Source organism: Sus scrofa, chromosome 2 (assembly GCF_000003025.6).
Source record: "Sus scrofa isolate TJ Tabasco breed Duroc chromosome 2, Sscrofa11.1, whole genome shotgun sequence".
Lineage (NCBI taxonomy): Eukaryota > Metazoa > Chordata > Mammalia > Artiodactyla > Suidae > Sus > Sus scrofa.
Window position 1 is genome coordinate 13,465,021 of NC_010444.4, and position 21,051 is coordinate 13,486,071.

Here is a 21,051-nt window from a genome sequence, read left to right on the forward strand (position 1 = left end):
TGGGAACTCCAGTGGGTGCCACACTTTAGAGGGTTTGGCTTTGTCCTTCTCCATCCAGCATCCCTCCAGGAGGCAAAAAGTCCATGAGACCAAGGGGATGTGTCCTCTGGGAGCCTCCATTCCTCTTTTAAGACCACACTTTGGGTATCCAGGACCCTGGAATCACTTGCTCAAATGGCCCAAGTCCACTGCTAGGGCCAGTGTGGGCATGTTCTCCATCTATCTTTCTGCCAGTGTGTGTACTCCTAGGGCAGCTGAGGGGCAGCGGGGGTGTGGGCAGAGCTCGGAGGTGTGGGTGGGACATTCCCAAGCATGTTTGGTGAGGCCCCTCATTTGGGACGGAGCTCTGTTTTGGAAGAAAAGAGGAGATGGCTATATTTCTGCGTAGAACCCCAAGGAGTCAGATTTTTCTGGATTTGAACCTAGCCTTCCAACGTCAGATTCCTTTGAAGAACACAAAAGAGAACTGTTGGTATGGTAGGAGGCTAGGGGTACCTCGTGGGCGGGGCTTGCCCAGCATCCACCAGTGCGGGTGCAGAGGTACTGCTCAGTCTTTGGTACCAGAACCTCTATTTGTACTCTGCCCTGATCCTGCAAATATGAAGGGCAGCGGGACCAAGAGGTCATGTGGCTTCATCTAAGGTGACATAACTAGGGGCATTCCCTTATGGCGCAGCCGGTTAAGGATCCGGTGTTGTCACTGCTGTGTCCTGCTCCCTGCCCTGGCTTGAGTTCAATGGATTCCCTGGCCCCACAACGTTCACATGCTGCAAGTGTGTCCCACCCCACCTCTCCCCAAAGATGACATGCCTAGGAAGCCATGGAGCTAGGCTCTGAATCCAGGTCTGTCTGGGTCTTTCCTTCTTTCATGAAGCTCCATGCCTGTCATGACCAAAAGTCAGCATTTTGGCTCCCTGGAGGTCTATTGGTTGGGTCCTGTTGTGTCTGCTTCAGTGCTCTTTCCAGTAAAGAGAGCCTCTGTGAATTCGCTGAGTGCAGGGTCCATGTCTTCTCTGAACCTGCCTCATGGGGAAGTTCCCAGAGGAGGGAATTGAACCAGCGTCTCCACAGAGACCAGCCAGATCATTAACCCACTGCGCCACAGTGGAAACTCCCTATCTTCTTTGACTTTGTTTATTTCATGCACCTGGCACAGCCCACCCCAGAGAAGGCACTCAGCACATGTGGCTGACCTTTGGGACCTGCAGTCTAGTGGGAAGATGCTGATCAAACGATCATGGTGCAAGGTGCTGCTGGTCCTGCTGATACCCAACAATGGCCCGAAAGTCTGGGATGGACGGTGGGTGTGGGGCGGTATGGGGAAGCCTTGCCTGGGGGTGGCTATTGGATGAGTTGCCTTAGACTCCATTAGTCTGGGAACCCATACTATAGGGTGAAAGACTGATGACTCCCCTACCCTGCTGTGCTAATTTCCACCCCACTCTCACCTACTTTGGAGACACTGGATAAGGAAGTTGCTTATGGCATCCCCTCACTGTGGGATCCTCCGTGGGTAACACTTTTCTTTCCTGCATAATGAGTGAACAGGACACAGCAATCCCTTTCCCCTCCAGTTCCATGGGCTGAAGCCACTGAATTTGCAAGGGGGAGTGAAGGTACTGTTGGAAGAAATGCCAAGAGCCACAGGCTCTAGTGTGGGGGCAGGGACCCTCTTGCTCATTCCCTCTGCTTCAGGATGGAGTCCAGTAGCCTACTGACAGATTCTCTGTCTCTGGGCCCACTTTCCTCAATTCATCTCAAAATTAATCTTCCCAAGCCGTAGTTCTGATATGTGCCCACCCCCCTGCTCAGAAGCCTCCGATGGCCAAGTCGGGCTGGCAGGTGATTAATATTTATCAACTCTTAAATTCCTCATTTACATTGATAAGAAAGGCCTCAAGACTCCAACAGATAAACAGGTAAAGGATGCGGACCACTACCTCACCCAAGAGGACAAGCAGAGAGTAAACAAATACTTGGAAAATAGTTCAGCTGGTTAGTGATCAAAGAGATGCAAATGAAAGCAGTATGGAGAAACCCTTTCATACTTATTAAATTAGTGGAATTTACAAACACCATCGCCCGGTGCTGGCAAGGTTGGACGAAATCTGTGCTCCTCCGTCTTTGGAAGCAGTGTGCAAAACTCTGAAAACAATCTAGTACCATGTAACGAGAGCCTTGAAAATATTATTACCTTTGGACCCACTGATCTCACTTTTGGGAATTGATCTTAACATAATTCAACAGAAGAAAAAAAGCTCCAGGCATGCCACTGGCATTTTCCTCCTGTATTTCTCTAGGCAGTGAGATGGTTAAGAAAACCATGCCTAATCTAGTCAGTGCAATATGATGCTGCCACAAAAAAGATAATTATAAAGAATATGCAGAAGTATGGAAACTGTTTATAACATGTTTGTTGAGAAAAAGCAGGATACACAATTTGCATGAACACTGTGATTGCAACCATGGATAGTTAAGTATTCATGTTGACAAAGTCTGGGGGAAAATATGCAAAAGTGAAAATTATTTAAGGTTGGGAAAATGATGAGTGGTTTTCCTTTTCATTTAAGAGACTTCTTTGTAAAAAAAAAAAAAAGAATCTATTTTTTTGTTAATGTTGAAATAGTATTTTCAAAACAGAATGAACAGTATAAAACAAAACCCCAGAGTTCCCTGGTGGCCTATCCAGTTAAGGGGTTAAGGATCCAGAGGTGTCACTAATATGGTGCGGGTTCGATCCCTGGCCCTGGAAATTCCACATGTCTCAGGCTGCGACAAAAAAAAAAAAAGAACTTCTTTTATTGCTATAGAATAAAATCAAAGCCCTTTAGCCTATGCTCACTATAAAGACTAATAAAATATTAATAATCAATGTAGGGATTTTTCACTGTGGCTCAGTGGATTAAGAACCCTAGTAGTATCCATGAGGATGTGGGTTCGTTCCCTGGCCTTGCTCAGCAGGTTAAGGATCTGGCATTGCCACAAGCTGTGGTGTAGGTCATGGGTGTGGCTCAGATCTGGCATTGCTGTAGCTGTGACACAGGCTGGCAGCTACCGCTCTGATTTCACCCTGGCCTGGGAACTCCCATATGCTACAAAAAAAAAAAAAAAAAAAAAAAGTAAAAATTTAAGTTAATTAATTTTAAGAGTAATGATCACATTTATTAGCTTTTTACTACGATTCAGGCAGTGAGGTGGGGAGTCACTCATGTGATTTCATTGGATCTTCATGACAACCCCTTGAATAAACACTAGTATCATCAGTATTTTAAAGATTAGAAACCTTGGAGTTCCCTTTGTGGCACAGTGGTTGATGAATCCAACTAGGAACCATGAGTTTGTGGGTTCGATCCCTGGCCTTGCTCAGTGGGTTAAGAATCCAGTGTTGCAGAGTTGTGGTGTAGGCCAGCGGCTACGGCTCCAATTTGACCCCTAGCCTGGGAACCTCCATATGCCGTGGGAAGCGGCCCTAGAAAAGGAAAAAAAAAAAAAAAAATAGAAACCTGAGATCCTGCCAGGTTAGCCCACCTGCCTCACTTTACACTCAGCCTGTCTGATTCCACAGTGCATGCTGAATTCCACTCATTGGCTCTGTACGTCGGTGTTTAAGGAACTTCAGTCATTAGTATCACCTTCATGATGTGGGGAATGACACGTCATGTACCGTGACTTTCTTAATTTTAAAAACTCAACTCAAATTTTCATTTTTAATTTAATTTATTTATTGGCCACCCCCACGGCATGTAGAAGTCCTGGGCCAGGGATCGAACCCACACCACAGCTGTAACCTGAGCCACAGGAGTGACAAGGCTAGATCCTTAACCCACTGAGTCACAAGGGAACTCCTCAACTCAATTTTTATTTTTTAAAATTTCAAAAATTATTTATTTAAGAGTTCCTGCTATGGCTCAGCTGTAGTGAACCCGACTGGTGTCCATGAGGACTTGGGTTCAATCCACACACTTGCTCAGTGTGTTAAGGATCCAGCAATGGTGAGAGCTGTGGTATAGGTTGCAGATGCTGCTCGGATCTGGCATTGTTGTGGCTATGGTGTAGACCAGCAGCTGCAGCTCTGATTGGACTCCTTGCCTGGGAACTTCCGTAGGCTGCAGGTGCAGCTGTTAAGAAAGCAAAAAAAAAAAAAACAAAAACAAAAACCCACATACTTTTGGGGGCTCCCTGATGGCCTAGAGGTTAAGGCATTGTCACTGCTGTGGCACAGGTTTGATCCCCGGCCCAGGAACTTCCACATGCTGTAGGCATAGCCAAAAAAAAAAAAAAAAAAAAAAAGATTATTTGCATAGTATTATGGTAAGGACATTTAACATGAGGCTACTTCCTTAACAGATTTTTAAGGGTACAGTGCAGCATTATTATCTATAGGCACAATGTTACACAGCAGATCTCTAGAACTTATTCATCTTAACTAAAATTTACTATCAGCTCCTTATAATGACCCTGTGCAATTGATATAATTTTTTTCTTTTTGGCCATGCCTGTGGCATGTGGAAATTCTTGGGCTAGGGACTGAAACAACACCACAGCAATGACCAGAGCCACAGCATCGACAGCCCTGGGTCTCTAACCACTAGGCTACCAGGGAACTCCAGGATATAATTCTTATTTATTTATTTTTATTTTTTATTTTTATTTTTTGTCTTTTTTGCCATTTCTTGGGCTGCTCCCATGGTATATGGAGGTTCCCAGGCTAGGGATCGAATCGGAGCTGTAGCCACCGGCCTACGCCAGAGCCACAGCAACGCAGGATCCGAGCTGCATCTGCAACCTACACCACAGCTCACGGCAACGCTGGATCCTTAACCCACTGAGCAAGGCCAGGGATCAAACCCGCAACCTCATGGTTCCTAGTCGGATTCGTTAACCACTGAGCTACGAAGGGAAGTCCACCAGGATATAATTCTCAATTCCTACTTTACATGTCAGGAAACTGAGGCCCACAGGAGTTAAGGCATTTGTCAAGTCACACAGTGAGTGAGCTAGCAGAGCTCATATTCAAATCTAATACTGCTTTTTAAAATTTTTTTAGGGAGTTCCCATCATGGCTCAGCAGAGATGAATCTGACCAGCATCCATGAGAACGCAGGTTAGATTCCTGGCCTCGCTTGGTGGGTTAAGGATCAGGCATTGCTGTGGCTATGGTGTAGGCCAACAGCTGCAGCTCCAGTTCGACCCCTAACCTGGGGAACCTCCATATGCCTTGGGTGTGGCCCTAAAAAAAAAAAACAAATAAAAAATAAAATTGCTTTTAAATTTTTAAATAATTTTTTTTTTGGGGCCCTCCAACAGCGTATGGAGCTCTTGGGCTAGGAATCCAATTCCACGATTGTGACCTCAGCTGCATCCATGGTAACACCCAAATCTTAACCCACTGTGCTAGACTGGGGATTGAACCTGCATCACAGTGCTCCAGAGACACGACACCACAGATCCCATTGGGCCACAGTGGGAATTCCTAATACCGCTTTTTTTTTTTTTTTTTGGCCGTGGCTTGCAGACCAGAGATTGAACCGCTGGCTGTGACAACTGCCGAGTCTTAGCCGCTAGACCACCAGGGAACTCCCAAGTGTAATACTGTTTGACCCCAAAGTCCTCCTTACCACTCTGGTCCTGGGCCTTATTAATGATGAGGGTTATATCATAAGCCAACGGCTCTCTCCTCTGTGCTCTCCAACGTGAGCGTCTGAACTTCTTGCCTCTTCAGAGTGTGGGGAAAAGTGGTTCTTCTTCTTCATTACGTGTGGGGGCTCTTAATGGGTACCACCACTTTGGAAGAGAATTTGACAACCGCTATTAAATTTAAAAGGCACATGCTCATGGACCCTAAAATTCATGGTTGAGAAACCATCCTATGGCTATTCTTGAAATATACACAAAGACATCTGTAGCTTGATAGCGATATAACCTTGTTTGCAGTAGGGCAGGATGTAGGGAACACAACCTGAGTATCATCAAGAGGGGATTCATTACCTACATTTTAGTACATCCATATAGCCATCAAAAGGAATGAAGAGGAGTTCCCATTGTGGCTCAGGGGATTAAGAACCTGACATAGTGTCCATGAGGATGTGGGTTCAATCCCTGGCCTCAATCAGTAGAGTAAGGATCTGGCATTGCAGTGAGCTGTGGAATAGGCTGGCAGCTGCAGCTCTGATTCACTGCTAGCCCAGGAACTTCCATATGCGGCAGGTGCAGCCATAAAAAGAAAATTAAAGAAAAAAAAAAAAAAAGGAGTTCCCTCGTGGCACAGCAGGTTAAGGATCTGATGTTGTCACTGCAGTGGCTTGGGTGGCTGCAGTGGTGCAGGTTCAGTCCCTGGCCTGGAAACTTCCACATGCTTTGGGCAGGTCAAAATAAATAAATAAATACGTAAAATAAAACGGAAGAAAGAAAAAACATAGAAAAAGAAGGAATGAAGAAAGTCTATAAGTTCTTACGGGAGATAATCTTAAAGACACTAAGTTAAAGCAAAGTGATTTACCAAAGTATCTACCATTTGTACCAAAACCATGTGGGAAAAAATATATATATAAAATTATACACACATATAGTGATAAATGCATAGACTACCTCTGGAAAATCATAAATAAAACAGGTGAGAGTAGCTGCCCAGAATTTCGTATTGGGATGACTCTAGTTGAGATGGGGGAAGGCTGGTTTTGCAGCAGTGTTTGTCCAGCCAGCAGTCTGTATTGAGCTCCAGGGTATTCCGAGGGGCTTGTGGATTCGAGTAGCGGAGATCTCCCCACCTACATGCCCACCTCAGCCGCCCGCCCCAGGCACAGCCCCTCCATCATGGGAGCCTTATGTTTTACTCTGTAACCTTTTGTGCTGTTTGGTTTTTTAAAAATCCTGTGCATGGATTACCTCTTTAATAATTTACAACTTAAAATTAAAAAAAGAAGAATCTCCTGCCCGAGGGGAGACCCACCTAATACACAGGGACTCTCAGACTGCAGGCGGAGCTCCTCCAGAGCCCACGCGGGGCGGGGGCACCCTCTGTCCTTCTTCAGTTGAAGATTTTATCCTCTCCCTTCTCTGACCAGTGATTGATGTCTTCTGAGGCAGGTTCTCCTCCAGACTCATTTCAGTATCTTCTCTGAGTCCAGGGGTTGTTTCTTTGTTTCTAAGATGGAGGTGATGTATATTTCATGGGGTGATTTGAGTAGACAGGAGCTTATTGGGTGGTACCCAGATATGGGACAGGACAATGGGGACACCTCTCTGTGTATGACCTGGGCAGAAGGGTAATGGTGGGAATAGAAGGGATACCTCTCATCTGGGAGGGCAAGCTACAGAAAACCCAACCCCAACGGGCTGAACCAGCCCTCTTTGCCCATCTTCAGGGGGAGAAGCAGGCTTTTTCTTGTCGTGGGATAAAAAGCTTTCCTTTCTCTCTGGGCTGTCTTAGGGCAGAACCCGCTTGAGACAGATAATTTTCACCTGGAAGGTGATCTACATATAAACTTATTTACAAAACAGAAATAGGTTTACAGACATAGAAAACAAATTTATGGTTACAAAGTTGCAGCGGGGAGGGATAAATTAGGAGTTTGGGATGAACAGATACACACTACTGTGTACAAAATAGATAAACAATTGATTTCCCTTTGTGGCTCAGCAGCTTTACCAACCTGACTAGTATCCAGAATGATGCCGGTTCGATCCCTGGCCTTGCTCAGCGGGTAAAGGATCTGGTGTTGCCAGTGAGCCGTGATGTAGGTTGCAGACGTGGCTCAGATCCAGCATTGCTGTGGCTGTGGCATAGGCTGGCAACTGCAGCTCCAACTGGATCCCTAGCCTGGGAACTTCCATTTGCCACACTTGCAGCCATTAAAAAAAAAAAAAAAAAAGAAAAAAAAAAAGATAAACAACAAGGACCTCCATATAGCAGAGGGAGCTATATTCAATATCTTGTAAGAACGTATAATGGAAAAGAATCTGAAAAAGAATATGTGTGTGTGTAGGTCGTGTCTTGGCTGGACATTAAGCCAAAGAAAGACCGTCTATCCATCCAGCCACACATCCATCCATTTAACAATGTATTAAATAGGTACTGGGTGACCATCAGGGGCTGGAAATTAGCAGTGAGCAGCCGTTCTCTGCCAAGTCCTTTGCTTCCTTCAAGGCTTTGCTTCCACCTCCCTGAACCCCTGCTTAATTGTGCACCTCTGGCTCCCCACTGGCATGCAGGTCTTTCCACACCCCATGACAGCAAGGTTTTTGTTTGTTTGTTTGTTTTTTTCTTTTGTCTTTTTAGGGCTGTACCGCGGCATATGGAGGTCCAATTGGAGCTGTAGCCGCCAGCCTACACCACAGCTACAGCTACGTGGGATCCGAGCTGAGTCTGCGACCTACACCACAGCTCATGGCAATGCCAGATCCTTAACCCACTGAGCGAGGCCAGGGATTGAACCCACAAACTCATGGTTCCTAGTCCAATTCGTTTCCGCTGCACCATGATGGGAACTCCTGTTTTTTGCTTTTTATTCAACTGAGGTACCTGCCACCCCTTGGCACAGTCCCTGGCATCTGCAGTCACTTAATAAATAAATTGTTGAGGAGTTCCTGTCGTGGCTCAGTGGTTAGGTTGCGGGTTCCATCCCTGGCCTTGCTCAGTGGGTTAAGGATCCGACGTTGCCGTGAGCTGTGGTGTAGGTTGCAGACTCAGCTCGGATCCCACGTTGCTGTGGCTCTGGCGTAGGCTGGCGGCTACAGCTCCGATTCGATCCCTAGCCTAGGAACCTCCATATGCCGTGGGAGCGGCCCAAGAAAATGGCAAAAAGACAAAATAAATAAATAAATAAAGTTGTTGAATAAGTGACCGAAGGTCCCTGCCCTCATTGTGTGCCTTTGAGTGTTTACCTGCGTGTGTGGTGGTGGTGGGGACTCAGAACTCAGATAATCCCACTCACAAATATGTAATTACAAGCAAGGATATATTCTGTGATGAAAGAGTACAGGCCACAGTGAGAGCACTTGTGCCAGTCCTGGGGTTGGGGGATGGTATCTTCCAGGAAGTGGTATTTGAGCCGGGCTCTGAAGGATGAATAGGAGTTGGTTGGGGGGAGGTGAGGGACGGAGTAGGAGGCTTTTCTCAAGAGTTGGGCTGGGCAGAGGGCCTGGTAGATTCTCCCACAGAGTGGTGAGAGAAGTGAGGCCCAGGAGACTGCAGCCTGTCCAAAGTTTCAGGTGACTTTAATAAAGGAGAGTAGGAGTTCCTGTTGCGGCTCAGTGGGTTAAGAGCCCAACTAATATCCATGAGGATGTGGGTTCAATCCCTGGCCTTGCTCAGTGGGTTAAGGAGCAAGTGTTGCTGCAAGCTGTGGTGTAGTTCGCAGATGTGGCTGGATCTAGGGTTGCTGTGGCTGTGATATAGGCTGGTAGCTTTAGCTCCAATTTGACCCCTAGCTCAGGAACTTCCATATGCAGCAGGTGTAACCAGTAAAAAGCAAGACATGAACAAAATTAAAAATATAAAGGGAGAGTAACAGCTTTTCCCAGGCTGATGCACAGGTGCCATGAGGTGCTGGGCCCAGAGGGTGACAAGTGCCTCTACCTCTACCTTGGCTGTTTCCAGGCCTCTTGTGTGCCCCAGAGTCTCAGCACCCAAGCTGCTCTCAGCCAGAGGTCTTCTCTCGGTGCCAGAGTTCTCTGGCCTGCATCTGACAAGGCTGATGGTGGAGGGCACGGAGGATGGCGCAGGGTGGATTCAGAATAAGGGTGTCTAAAGCTCACGTGATGCTCACCGAGCCCCAGGAGGGAGCCCAGTGCTATTTCATGTCTCTTTTCAGGTTTAAGAAGAGGCTCAAGGGAGGAGACATTCATGGGCACACAGGGAGAGTGTTTCAGAGCTGGAGAGAGGCTGTGGATGGATGAAGCCATTGCGGGCTTGGAAAAGGATCATAATGCCTTCCAATCCTCAATTCTGCGGACTCATCAGTGGCAAAGTCCTCCCAAACCACCCCTGCCAGGGTGTCCCAAGCATCTTGCAGCTGTGCTTCCTCCTCTCCTGCTGCTGCTGGCAGCCCCTTCCTGGCCGAGAGGGGAAGGGTTACCTTCTTCCTAATACTGAAACTTTTTTTTTGTGGCTTCACCTGCAGCCTATGGAAGTCCCAGGCTAGGGGTTGAATCGGAGCTGTAGCTGCTGGCCTATGCCATGGCACAGCAATGCCAGATCTGAGCCATGTCTGCAACCTATACTATAGCACATGGCAACACCAGATCCTTAACCCACATACCCTAAGCCACAATGGGAACTCCCTGAAATTCTTCAGTATAGTCCCAAGGCAGTTTTTGTTCCGTTTTCTTGGAATCTCCTGCCTTGGGGGATCTGGACAAGTGACTAGGGGCTAGGTCAAAAAACAGCCCAGATTGCATCTTTCTCAAGGGTGTTGTCAAGCCGGGGCTCCCAGGTGTGGCCCCAGACCTCCTGATCTTGCCTCAGGGTTAGATTCTAGCCTCCCTGGAACTCCTCTCAGGTGGGAACAGCCTTAGTCCCACCTGTTTATTTATTTATTTTTTTAATGGCCCCACCCACAGCATCGGAATGTTCGAGGGCCAAGGATTGAATCTGAGCCTCAGCTGCAACCTCCCCTGCAGCTGAGGCAAGGCCATAACCTTTAACCCACTGCTTCGGGCCAGGGATTGAACCCATGCATCTGTAGGGACACAAGCTGCTTAACCCACTTCACCATGGCAGGATCTCCAGTCCTAGCTGGTGTTGATCATCTGAAGTCCAAAGTTTTCAGATGCAGCTCTGATCCAACATTGCTGTAGGCCTACAGCAATCAGGATCCCTCACAGCACTGGACCCTCCTGGTCCCCAATCCCAGGGATCCTCCTTAAATCCAATCAATCAGCACCACCATGTATAGGCAGAGCCCTGCTCTGAGCTCAGAAGGAATCAGCTCACTCCCATCACCCTTCTGAGTCTATCCGCCAGGAGCCCTGTGTCAGGGATCCTCCGATCCCATTACTTGCTTTGGACCTGTTTATTTCCAGATCTGGCTGCAGGTCTCTGCTTTGCACCTTCCTGTGGCTTAGAGGCTGATCCTCTGGAGGGGAGTTGGGGTGGCAGATACTCTGATGAGTGCTGATATTGAGGTGCTCAGGTGATAGGATGAGGCAGATGAGCTACAATCTGCACAAACTTCAGTGCCCAGGGGGCAGTGTGAGTTTGAAGACTGAGGCAGAGTGCAGGAAGGTACTCTTCCTCCTCAGCCCGGCTCTCTGGCTGCACTGGCCACCTGGCTCCCCCACCTCCCCTCACCTTCCCCCACCTTCCCCCATGCCCCTGGTATGTGGAAGTTCCCATGCTGGATCCTTTTTTAGCCACACCTGCAGCATATGGAGGTTCCTGGGCTAAGGGTTGAATGGAGGCTGCAGCTGCAGGCCTAGAGCAATGTTGGATCAGAGCTGCATCTGAAAACTACACTGCGGCTTGTGGCAACACTGGATCCTTAACCCACTGACTAAGACCAGGGATTGAACCTGCATTCTCAAGAAGACTATGTCAGGTTCTTAACCCACTGAGCCACCAGGGAACTCCTGGCTTTGTTAGACAGAAGGGGGTTCTGAGGCTGACTTATCACCTGGTGGCAGGGTGAGATTACAAAGAAAGTACACTCAGCCACGTCTGCTCTTCCAGAAGCCGAGGGCTGATTAGAAAAATGGAATCTCAGTATCTCCGTTCCACCCCTGCCTCTCTCACCTTACTGCTGGGTCAGAGCCTAATGGCTACATTTGTTAGCGGCACCTACATTTGTTAGCGGCACCTCTTTGTGTCACTTCCCCTGAGCCCAGATACCTATTAGGTGTGGGCTGATGAACAGCTGATAGCATCTCTGTGTTACCTTTGGGAGGTGTGTCTGCTTCTCAGTGAGGACTTTGATACCAAACCATCCACAAAACTTCTGCCTGCATCCCATCTGATGGGGGGCAGGGGTCAGAGGCTCAGGGAGGGCCTTGGGAAGAGCTCTGTTTGACAAATTGTAAAGAACTGTGTACCTCTGAGCAACTGTCCCCTTTCCTCCATCAGGAAGCAGCATCCCAAGCCTACACTCAGCTCTGAGGACTGGAAACTCAGGCTCCGGGAGGAGACAGAGGTAGGGACAGCCGGGGACTTGAGTGCATATTGGCGCATCTCCTCCACAGGTGGACCTAAGTCCAAATGGGAGGGGAGGGGGTTATGCTCAACTTGAACTGTGGGAAACTTGGATCACTTGCCTCCAGGGCTCTTAGGACGTTCAAGAACTTTCCCCAGGGAGGCTCCTCCTCCCCTCAGGGAGGAAGAATTTCAGTCCCTGAAAAAACTCAGCCTCCAATGATGGAGGCAGCTCCACTGGGCCTGTTCACACCAGGAGAGGGCAGTTGAGTTTTGGACATGGAAGATTGTTATGAAAACAGAGATGTTCCAATTCCTGAGCTCCAGTTCCCAAAGGGATGGTCCGTGAAAGTGGGAAACTATTAAGAGACTTGGCATCTTGAAATCAAGAGTGATTCAGCTGCATAGCTTGTTAACACACCTTCTGAGGCTGTTACTCGGAAGCTTTGTCTGATTAAGTCCCACGCTCGGGGTGACTGAACAGAAATTTGCCTTGTCAAATCCCAGAGAAGTAGGATTAAAATCGGATGTTCTCACTCCTTGAAAAAGTTGGCTCTAGGATGAATTCGAGGATGAGTGACTATCCAAAACGGGGAGCACATTCAAAAGAAATGAGGCACAGGGCAGAGTCGTCTCCAGAGGGGTCCTTAAACTGCATCAGAAACCTCTGGGGCTGGGACCTAGGAATCTGCTTTTCAACTAAGCGACAGTCTATCATAACACAGAGAACACAAACCTTAAGTGAGTAGCCCAAAGACATTTTACCAATAAATAGAGCTATGCAATTACAAGACATTGAACCCTTCCAGGCACCCCAAGGTTTTATCACCCCTCTTCCCCCAGAGGCAATCAACCCACCTTTCTCCTTCCAACAGTAATCAACCACCGTTCTGATTTTCATCACCATCAGCTCATTGTGCCTGCGGAACTTCGCACAGATAGAATTGTACGCCGTGTACTCTTTTCTGCCCGGTTTCTTCTGTTCCCATCATGTCTGTGAAATTAATCTATGTCGTGTGTACCAATGGTTTGTTATTTCTATTGAAAAGCAGTATTCCACTGTGTGAATGTAGGACAATTGCTTATCTATATTCTCATTGATGGGCATTTAAGCTGTTTCCGAGCTTTGGCTATTATGAAAAAAGCTGCCATGAACATACTTCCCCCCCCCTCCCCTTTATATGGCTGCACCTGCACCATAGGAAAGTTCACAGGTTAAGAGTCAAATCTGAGCTGCAGCTGCCAGCCCCGGCCACGGCAATACCGGATCCAAGTTACATCTGCGACCTACACCACAGCTTGCAGCAACGCTGGATCTTTAACCCACTGAGTGAGACCAGGGATGGGTCCCATATCCTCACAGACGCTATGTCAGGTTCTTAACCCACTGAGTCACAATGGGAACTCCCAAAGCTGCTATGAACATTCTTGTACATGCCTTGTGGTGAACACAGGCACTCATTTCTGCCGGGTCAATATCTAGCCATGGCTTTGGGATGTACCGACTTAGCAAGGCTGAATTCTCTTTCTTATATGTTTCTGGTTTGAGTGGGCCATGGGGGAGGTTCTTAAGGGGATCTGGAGGGTAAAAGGGAAGCAGCTCTTGTGCAGCTCATACCTTGTGGCAGCTCTGCTGACACACTCCGCTGTCAGGGAGCAGCAGCTGGCTCCTCTTTTGGCTTTTCCTCCTGAGCCAGGCACACATGTGCATGTGTGGTGCATGCGTGTGTGTGTGTCGTGTGTGTGTGTGTGTGTGTGTGTGTGTGTGTTTAGCTCTGTGCTGAGAGAATGCTGGCTTCTGCAAAATACCCACATCATCAATGACAGAGGCAACAAAAACTGACATGCGTTTCAGGGATTCAGTCCATCCTTGTGTGGTTGTGGTTAGGGCTTTGGGGTCCAGCCTGTTTTTGATCTCCCCCACTTCACATTCACCTTCCGTTCCCAACTGCCTGAACTATGGAATTCCAGCTCTAAATGAGATGCAAAGGAATAGCTTTGCAAGACTGCTTAACCAGTTCCCACACTGAATGAGGCTGAATCCATGTGACAAATGCATGTATGTAGCAGTTCTGCTCCTCTGGTTGAACCTGGCTGATAATGTAGGTGTTGGTTTAACTCAATTAGAAACTGCCTGGAAATTCCTGCTGTGGCTCAGTGGTAACGAACCCAACTAGTATCCATGAGGACCCGGGTTTGATACCTAGCTTCACTCAGTAGGTTAAGGGTCCGGCGTTGCCCTGAGTTGTGGTGTAGACTGCAGACTCGGCTCAGATCCCCCATTGCTGTAGCTGTCGTGTAGACCAGCCATTACAGCTCCGATTCCACCCCTTGCCTGGGAACTTCCATAAGCCACAGGTGCAGCCCTAAAAAGCAAAAAGAGAAACTTCCAACACTTTTCCAAAGTGGCTGTTCTTACTCCTTCCCTCCAGCTGGGCTGCATCTTCACCAGGCTTTGATCTTTTTTTTTTTTTTTTTTTTTTTGCTGCACTTGCAGCATGCAGAAGTTCCTGGGCCAGGGATTGAACCTGAGCCACAGCAGCAACAACACTAGATTCTTTTTTTTTCTTTGCTTTTTAGGGCCGCACCTGCGGCATATGGAAGTTCCAAGGCTAGGGGACGAATCGGAGCTACAGCTGCTGGCCTACTCCACAGCCACAGCAATGCCAGATCCGAGCAGGGTCTATGACCTATACACAGCTCAGAGCAACGCCGGATCCTTAAGGGCGAGGCCAGGGATCGAACCTGCAACCTCACGGTTCCTAGTTGGATTTGTTTCCACTGCACCATGATGGAAACTCCAACGACACTAGATTCTTAACCTGCTGTGCCACAAGGGAACTCTTTTTTTTTTTTTTTTTAAATGGCTACACCCGCTGCATACAGAAGTTCCCAGGATAGGAATAGAATCCAAGCCACAGCTGTACACAGCTGTAGCAATGCTGGATCCTTTGACCCAGTTTGGGATCGAACCCACACCTCTGCAGCAACTGGAGCTGCTAAGGTTGGATTCTTAACCCACTGCGCCACGGTGGGAACGCCCATGAGGGAATTCCTGGATCTCCTCACCCTCTCAAACTTGACCTATTCTGGTGGGTGGGTATCTGCATTTCTTAAAACCGATTCTCCTTGGAATTCTTGTGAAGGATAAAGGATAAGAAACTGGTTTGGGGAAAGACTTGGGCACTTGAAGGAAGCCAGTTTGATTTGGAATTATTTCTTCCCTGCTTACTGGCTGTATGATATGAGTTGACTTCTAATCGCTCTGGGCTTCAGTTTTTTCATCTATAAAATGAATTATTAATCATTGCTAACAAGTATTGAGTGCTTATCAGATGCCAGACACTGTTCGAAGCACTCTATGTGTATTAACTCATTAGTTCTCAACAAATGATGAGGTGGGTGTCTCCTTTCCAACGGAGAGGCTGACTTGGAGGGATTCAAACCCAGGCAGGCTGGCTTCACGTTTTGTATCATTTGCCATCCCTCCATGCCAGGCAATGTGGAGCTGAAATGATAACGTGGATGTGAAGGTTCTGCAAAGGGCAGCAGCACGGCTGGTATGTACTGATAATTCTTCTTCTTTTTTTTTTTTTTTGGTTTATTTAGAGCCGCACCCACAGCATATGGAGGTTCCCAGGCTAGGGGTCCAATCGGATCTGTAGCCTCCGGCCTATGCCATGGCCACAGCAATACCAGATCCAAGTCACGTCTGTGACCTACACTGCTGCAGCTCATGGTCATGCTGTGTCCTTAACCCACTGAGCGAGGCCAGGGATCGAACCTGCGACCTCATGGATACTAGTTAGATTCATTTCCACTGAGCCATGTCGGGAACTCCCACGTACTGATAATTCTTTAGCAGGTCTCAGTGGGAAGTTGCCTTTGAGTTCTGTCAAATATGCAGAATTTAATCTAAACAAACAAGTGAACAAAAAAGCCAGCCAGGATCCTGATAAATGCAGCCAGAAAGTTAGGATCTTCATGGAAAAATCCAGCACTGTCCGGAGAAGAGGGCACTCACACGGCTTCCTGCCTTGGATATTTTGGTCCCTTGGCAGGTAGGAGGCTTTAGAGGAATGTGTCAGACTTCACCTTAGTGTCGATCCATAAATTCCCTTCATTCCGACTTTGTACTGAACAAAGAACCTTTCTGGTATTGATTTCCTTTCCCAAAAGTCTATCCTTCCTGAAAGAGATTGTGCTGACCAGTCAACCTCAGGATTCCCGTCTCCTAGGTGGTTTCATTTCTCAGTGTAAATTAATAAATTACATTTCAGGTTTAACAATCAGTCTCTTGTGAGTTTGTTTAGTGGAGGTCATTTCCCCCACACCTAATCACAGCCATTAAGCTCCTAGGGAGAGGCTGCAGAAGAAACACCATCAGGGACGTATAAGAGAGATTTCCAAAGAATGGTTTGAAAATGTACCCTGTGAGACAGTAGAGGACTTTGTGTGGGGAAGGGAACATCAGGGAAGGCTTCCTGGAGGAGAACGACTTTGGCACAGGAAGAGGGACAATACACATAGTGGTGGACACACAGGCTCTGGAGGCTGCCTACTTGGGTTAGAAGCCTATGTCTTTCCCCTTATTGGCTGTATGATTTAGCCAAGTTACTTTTTCTCCTTAGGCCTCAGGTTCCTCTTTTATTTTTTCCCCTTCTGCTGCAACCTCAGCATGCAGAAGTTCCTGGGCCAGGGATCGAAGCTGAGCTACTGCAGTGACAACGCTAGATCCTTTAACCTCTAGGTCACCAGAGAACTCCTGGTTCCTCATCTTTAAAGCAGGCATAACAAGAGTAGTCACATTATGGGGTGGCTGTAAGGATGAAAGGGTTATATATAATATGTACAGCTTTTAGCTCTATACTGAGCCCACAAGCCACACTCAGAATGGGTGTCATTACTGTTGTCATTGTTAGTACCTCAAGTGATGTTTTCATTGAGGAGAATTCTAGCAGGAGATACACAGAGCCTTACTGGATCCCCAGAGGCAATTTTGCCTCAAAAGGAGTGAGTTGAGTCTGTATTTGCTTTATGACCCAGAGGGCAGAAAACTCTTTGCAGTATCCAGCTCCTTCCTTGAGAGTGGTCACAGCCTGTCCTGTGGTTTTGCAGCCCACAAGGAGATTTGTCTGTACAATCTATAAGAACCCATCAGCCTCGAGAACTTCCGTGGTTTCTGAGTCACTGTCAGGCCATTTCAGCTTCCAAGCAGAAACTCCCAGGGCGAACTCACCGTATCTGCCTTTTCTGCCCTCCTCTGTGTGTGTCGGAGGTGCAGAGGGGCACCGCACAGTATCAGCAGCAGGGAGTCCCAGCATCACAGGGAGTCAGGGATGAGCGAAGCTCAGCACTGGCTTCACAGCTTTCCCCAAAGAAAAGATGCTTCAGATCACCGAGGGAGGGTTCTCCAGGCTGGGCCCAGACCTCAGGTCTCTTGCTTCTTTGTCCAATGCTCTGTCCTCAGATCCTGGTGGGGCCTTCCCTAGTTCCACCACGAATTTGATTCGGGTCGATGCAAGAAGAAAGGGTAGACAGGGATGGGTAGGCGCACTGGGGAAGCGCCAGGGTTTCCATCATATGTGCGCTCTTCCGGCAAATGGAGATTCCCCCTCCTCCTGGTTAATTTCTGACACCCCCCCCACCCCCACCCCTCCAGCACCATGGAAACTGGTTTCTTCCCACTTCCCTTTGCCTTTCCACAAAACAGAAGTGTTTCATTCATTCAAAACAGCTCTTTCCTGCTCTTTTTATCTTGGGGGAGTTGGGCAGCTGAAAAAGTCTGCTGTTTTGATTCAGGCCTGGTCCATTTCTTCTCTTCATGAACATGCACGTGGGTGGGTATGGGTGGTTGGGTGGGTAGGGTTGGGAGACACAGACCCCCTGGGTGTCTCTCTGGTTTTAATCAATGAGGCCTCCTGAAAGGGGTACCCATCCCCATTCCTATTACTAATAACTGATATCTGTCAACGTAATTCCAGCTCATGTTCTGTCCAGCACTTTCAGGAGCCCCCAGAGAGGGGACAGGTGAGGTACTGGTTAAGAACATCTGCTGTTGTTAGAGCCTCAGGGTTTACAGCCCAGTCCTGGCACTTACTGCAGGTGTGATCTGGGGGGAGTTGCTTAATCCCTCTGGGCCTCCGTTGGCCCAAATAATGGATGCTAATGACAACACCTATGCCCCCAGGAAGGATTGTTGTGCGATTCAGAGAGAGAATAAGCTCAAAGCACTTAGAAGGGTGCCTGACAGTTGGTCAGGGCTCGGTGAAGACTAGGTACTACTCTTTTGTTTTTGGCTGCACCCACAGCATGCAGAAGTTCCCAGGCCAGGGGTCAAACCAGTGCCACAGCAGTGACCTGAGCCATGGCAGTGACCACAGCAGATCCTTAACTACTAGGCCACTGGGGAACTCCAAGTCTAGGTACTACTGATACACATTCTTCTTCTTTTTTTTTTCCTTTTTAGAGCCGCAGGTGCAGCATATGGAAGTTCCCAGGCTAGGAGCTGAATTGGAACTACAGCTGCTGGCCTATGCCACAGCCACAGCAATGCCAGATCTGAGCCTTGTCTGTGACCTATGTTGCAGTAAGCAGCAATGCCAGATCCCGAACTAGTCAGGTTCGTTTCCCCTGAGCCACAACGGGAGCTTCTGATACATGTTATTCTTTTTCTCAGGGGTGAGGATGCCTCAGTGCTGGCAGTGTCCCCCAGCCTGGTCCTTAGCATTGGAGATTCAGAAGTCATCAGTACACCCAAAGCACAATGTTCTTTTTCTTCTTCTTCTTCTTCTTCTTTTTTTTTTTTTTTTTTTGTCTTTTAGGGCCACACCTGTGGGATATGGAAGTTCCCAGGCTAGCGGCTGAATGGGAGCTGCAGCTGCCAGCCTATGCCACAGCCACAGCAACGTGGCATCTGAGCTGCCTCTCTGTGTGACCTACACCACAGCTCACAGCAGTGCTGGATCCTTAACCCACTAATCGAGGCTAGGTTTCAAACCTGCATTTTCATGGATGCTAGTTGGGTTTGTTACTGCTGAACCATGAAGGAACTCCCCTGCCTTTTTTTTTTCTTGTGATGAGAACTTTTTTGGGGGGGGGGGTGCTATGACATGCAGAAGTTGCTGAGCCAGGTATTGCACTCATGCCATAGCCGTGACCAGAACCACAGCAGTGACAACACTTAACCCACTGAGCCACCAGGGAACTCTGTTCTAGCAGACTCTACATGGGAGGGGAAGTTACCAACAAAGGGTTGCTTGATGGACATGGATTTAGAGCTGGGTGAAGGGGGGCGGGCAGCAGGAGGATCACAAGGCTGAGTGTGGTGAGGTCTGTGACTCCTTTTCCGTTACGGCACTGGCCCCAAAGTTCCCGGTGGCTGGTAAGGGAGCCCTGTTCTCTGCACCGTGGTAGGCAGGCTGATCTGGTTGCAACATCTGCAGACTCCAGCATCCACCAGGGCTGAGCTGGCTGACCCCATGGGCCAGAGCAACCGCCTCTCCTCAATGCCTCTTCAGGGGTCCATCTAGATTCAGACTAGGTTAAAAAGAAAAGGTCTTCCCAGAGCAGGGGGCCTCATCTTCACTCAGGGCTCTGTAGTGGCTCCCCACCCTCACTGACTGCTTTGAACACACCAGGAGTCAAGCTGAGGGGCCCAGCTGAGAGACTCCGCCCCTTCCTGTCTGTCTACTCCTGTTCCTGAACAGAGTTCCTTCCCCAGCTCACAGTACAGTCAACTGCGCCCCTGCTTTGAACCAGTCCAGTTAGGAGGTGGGGGCCGGGGGAATCACCTTGGGTTACACAGACGTGCATTTCAAGTTTCCTAGAGATCTGTTCTTGGGGCGGGGGCGGGGGGCGGCTTCTGGAACAGAGAACTGAGATCATCCATTAAACAGCTTTTTTTCCCCTCATTTCTTTCTTTCTTTTTTTTTTTTTTTTTTTTTTTTTTTTTTGTCTTTTTGCTATTTCTAGGGTCGCTCCCACGGCATGTGGAGGTTCCCAGGCTAGGGGTCGAATCAGAGCTGTAGCTGCCGGCCTACACCACAGCCACAGCAACAACAGATCTGAGCTGCATCTGTGACCCACACCACAGCTCACGGCAACGCCAGATCCTTAACACACTGAGTGAGGCCAGGGGTCGAACCCGCCACCTCATGGTTCCTAGTCAGATTCGTTAACCACTGAGCCACAACGGGAACTCTCATTTCTTTCTTTTTAGGGTAGGAGCATTTTACCATCCTCTACAAATGTAACTCCACGATTTCCAGGTGGGAGGGAGGGAGGGTGGCCTGGAGGTTTGGGATGAAAATGTTCTACAATTACATTGTGATGATTGTAGTTGTACAAATACAAATGCAAAATTTATTGCATTAAAAAAACCCCTCCATGATGTCCTCTCTGTTTTTCAGTAACTGAATAATGTTTGTTAATGACAGCAGCTGCTATTTATTTATTTATTTGCTTTTTTAGGGCCACACCCGCGGCACATGGAAGTTCCCAGGCTACGGGTTGAATCGGAGCTGCAGCTGCCGGCCGGAGCCACAGCCACAGACACAGCAATACTGGATCCGAGCCTCATCTGTGACCTATATCACATCATCATCATTAACCCACTGATTGAGGCCAGGAATCAAACCCACAACGTCATGGGTACTAACGGGGTTCTTAACCCACAGAGCCACGAGGGAAACTCCTGCTATTTATTTATTTATTTATTTATTTTCAACGCTTTTTTTTTTTTAATCTTCTTTTTTGGCCGCCCTGGGTCCAGGGATCAGAGCTGAGCTTCGGTTGTGATGTATGCCACAGCTGAGGCCAAGCCTTAACCTACTGTGAGGGGCCAGGGATCAAACGTGTGTCCTAGCACTGCAGAGACACAGCCAATCCCGTTGGGTCACAACAGGAACTACTATATCTGCCATTTA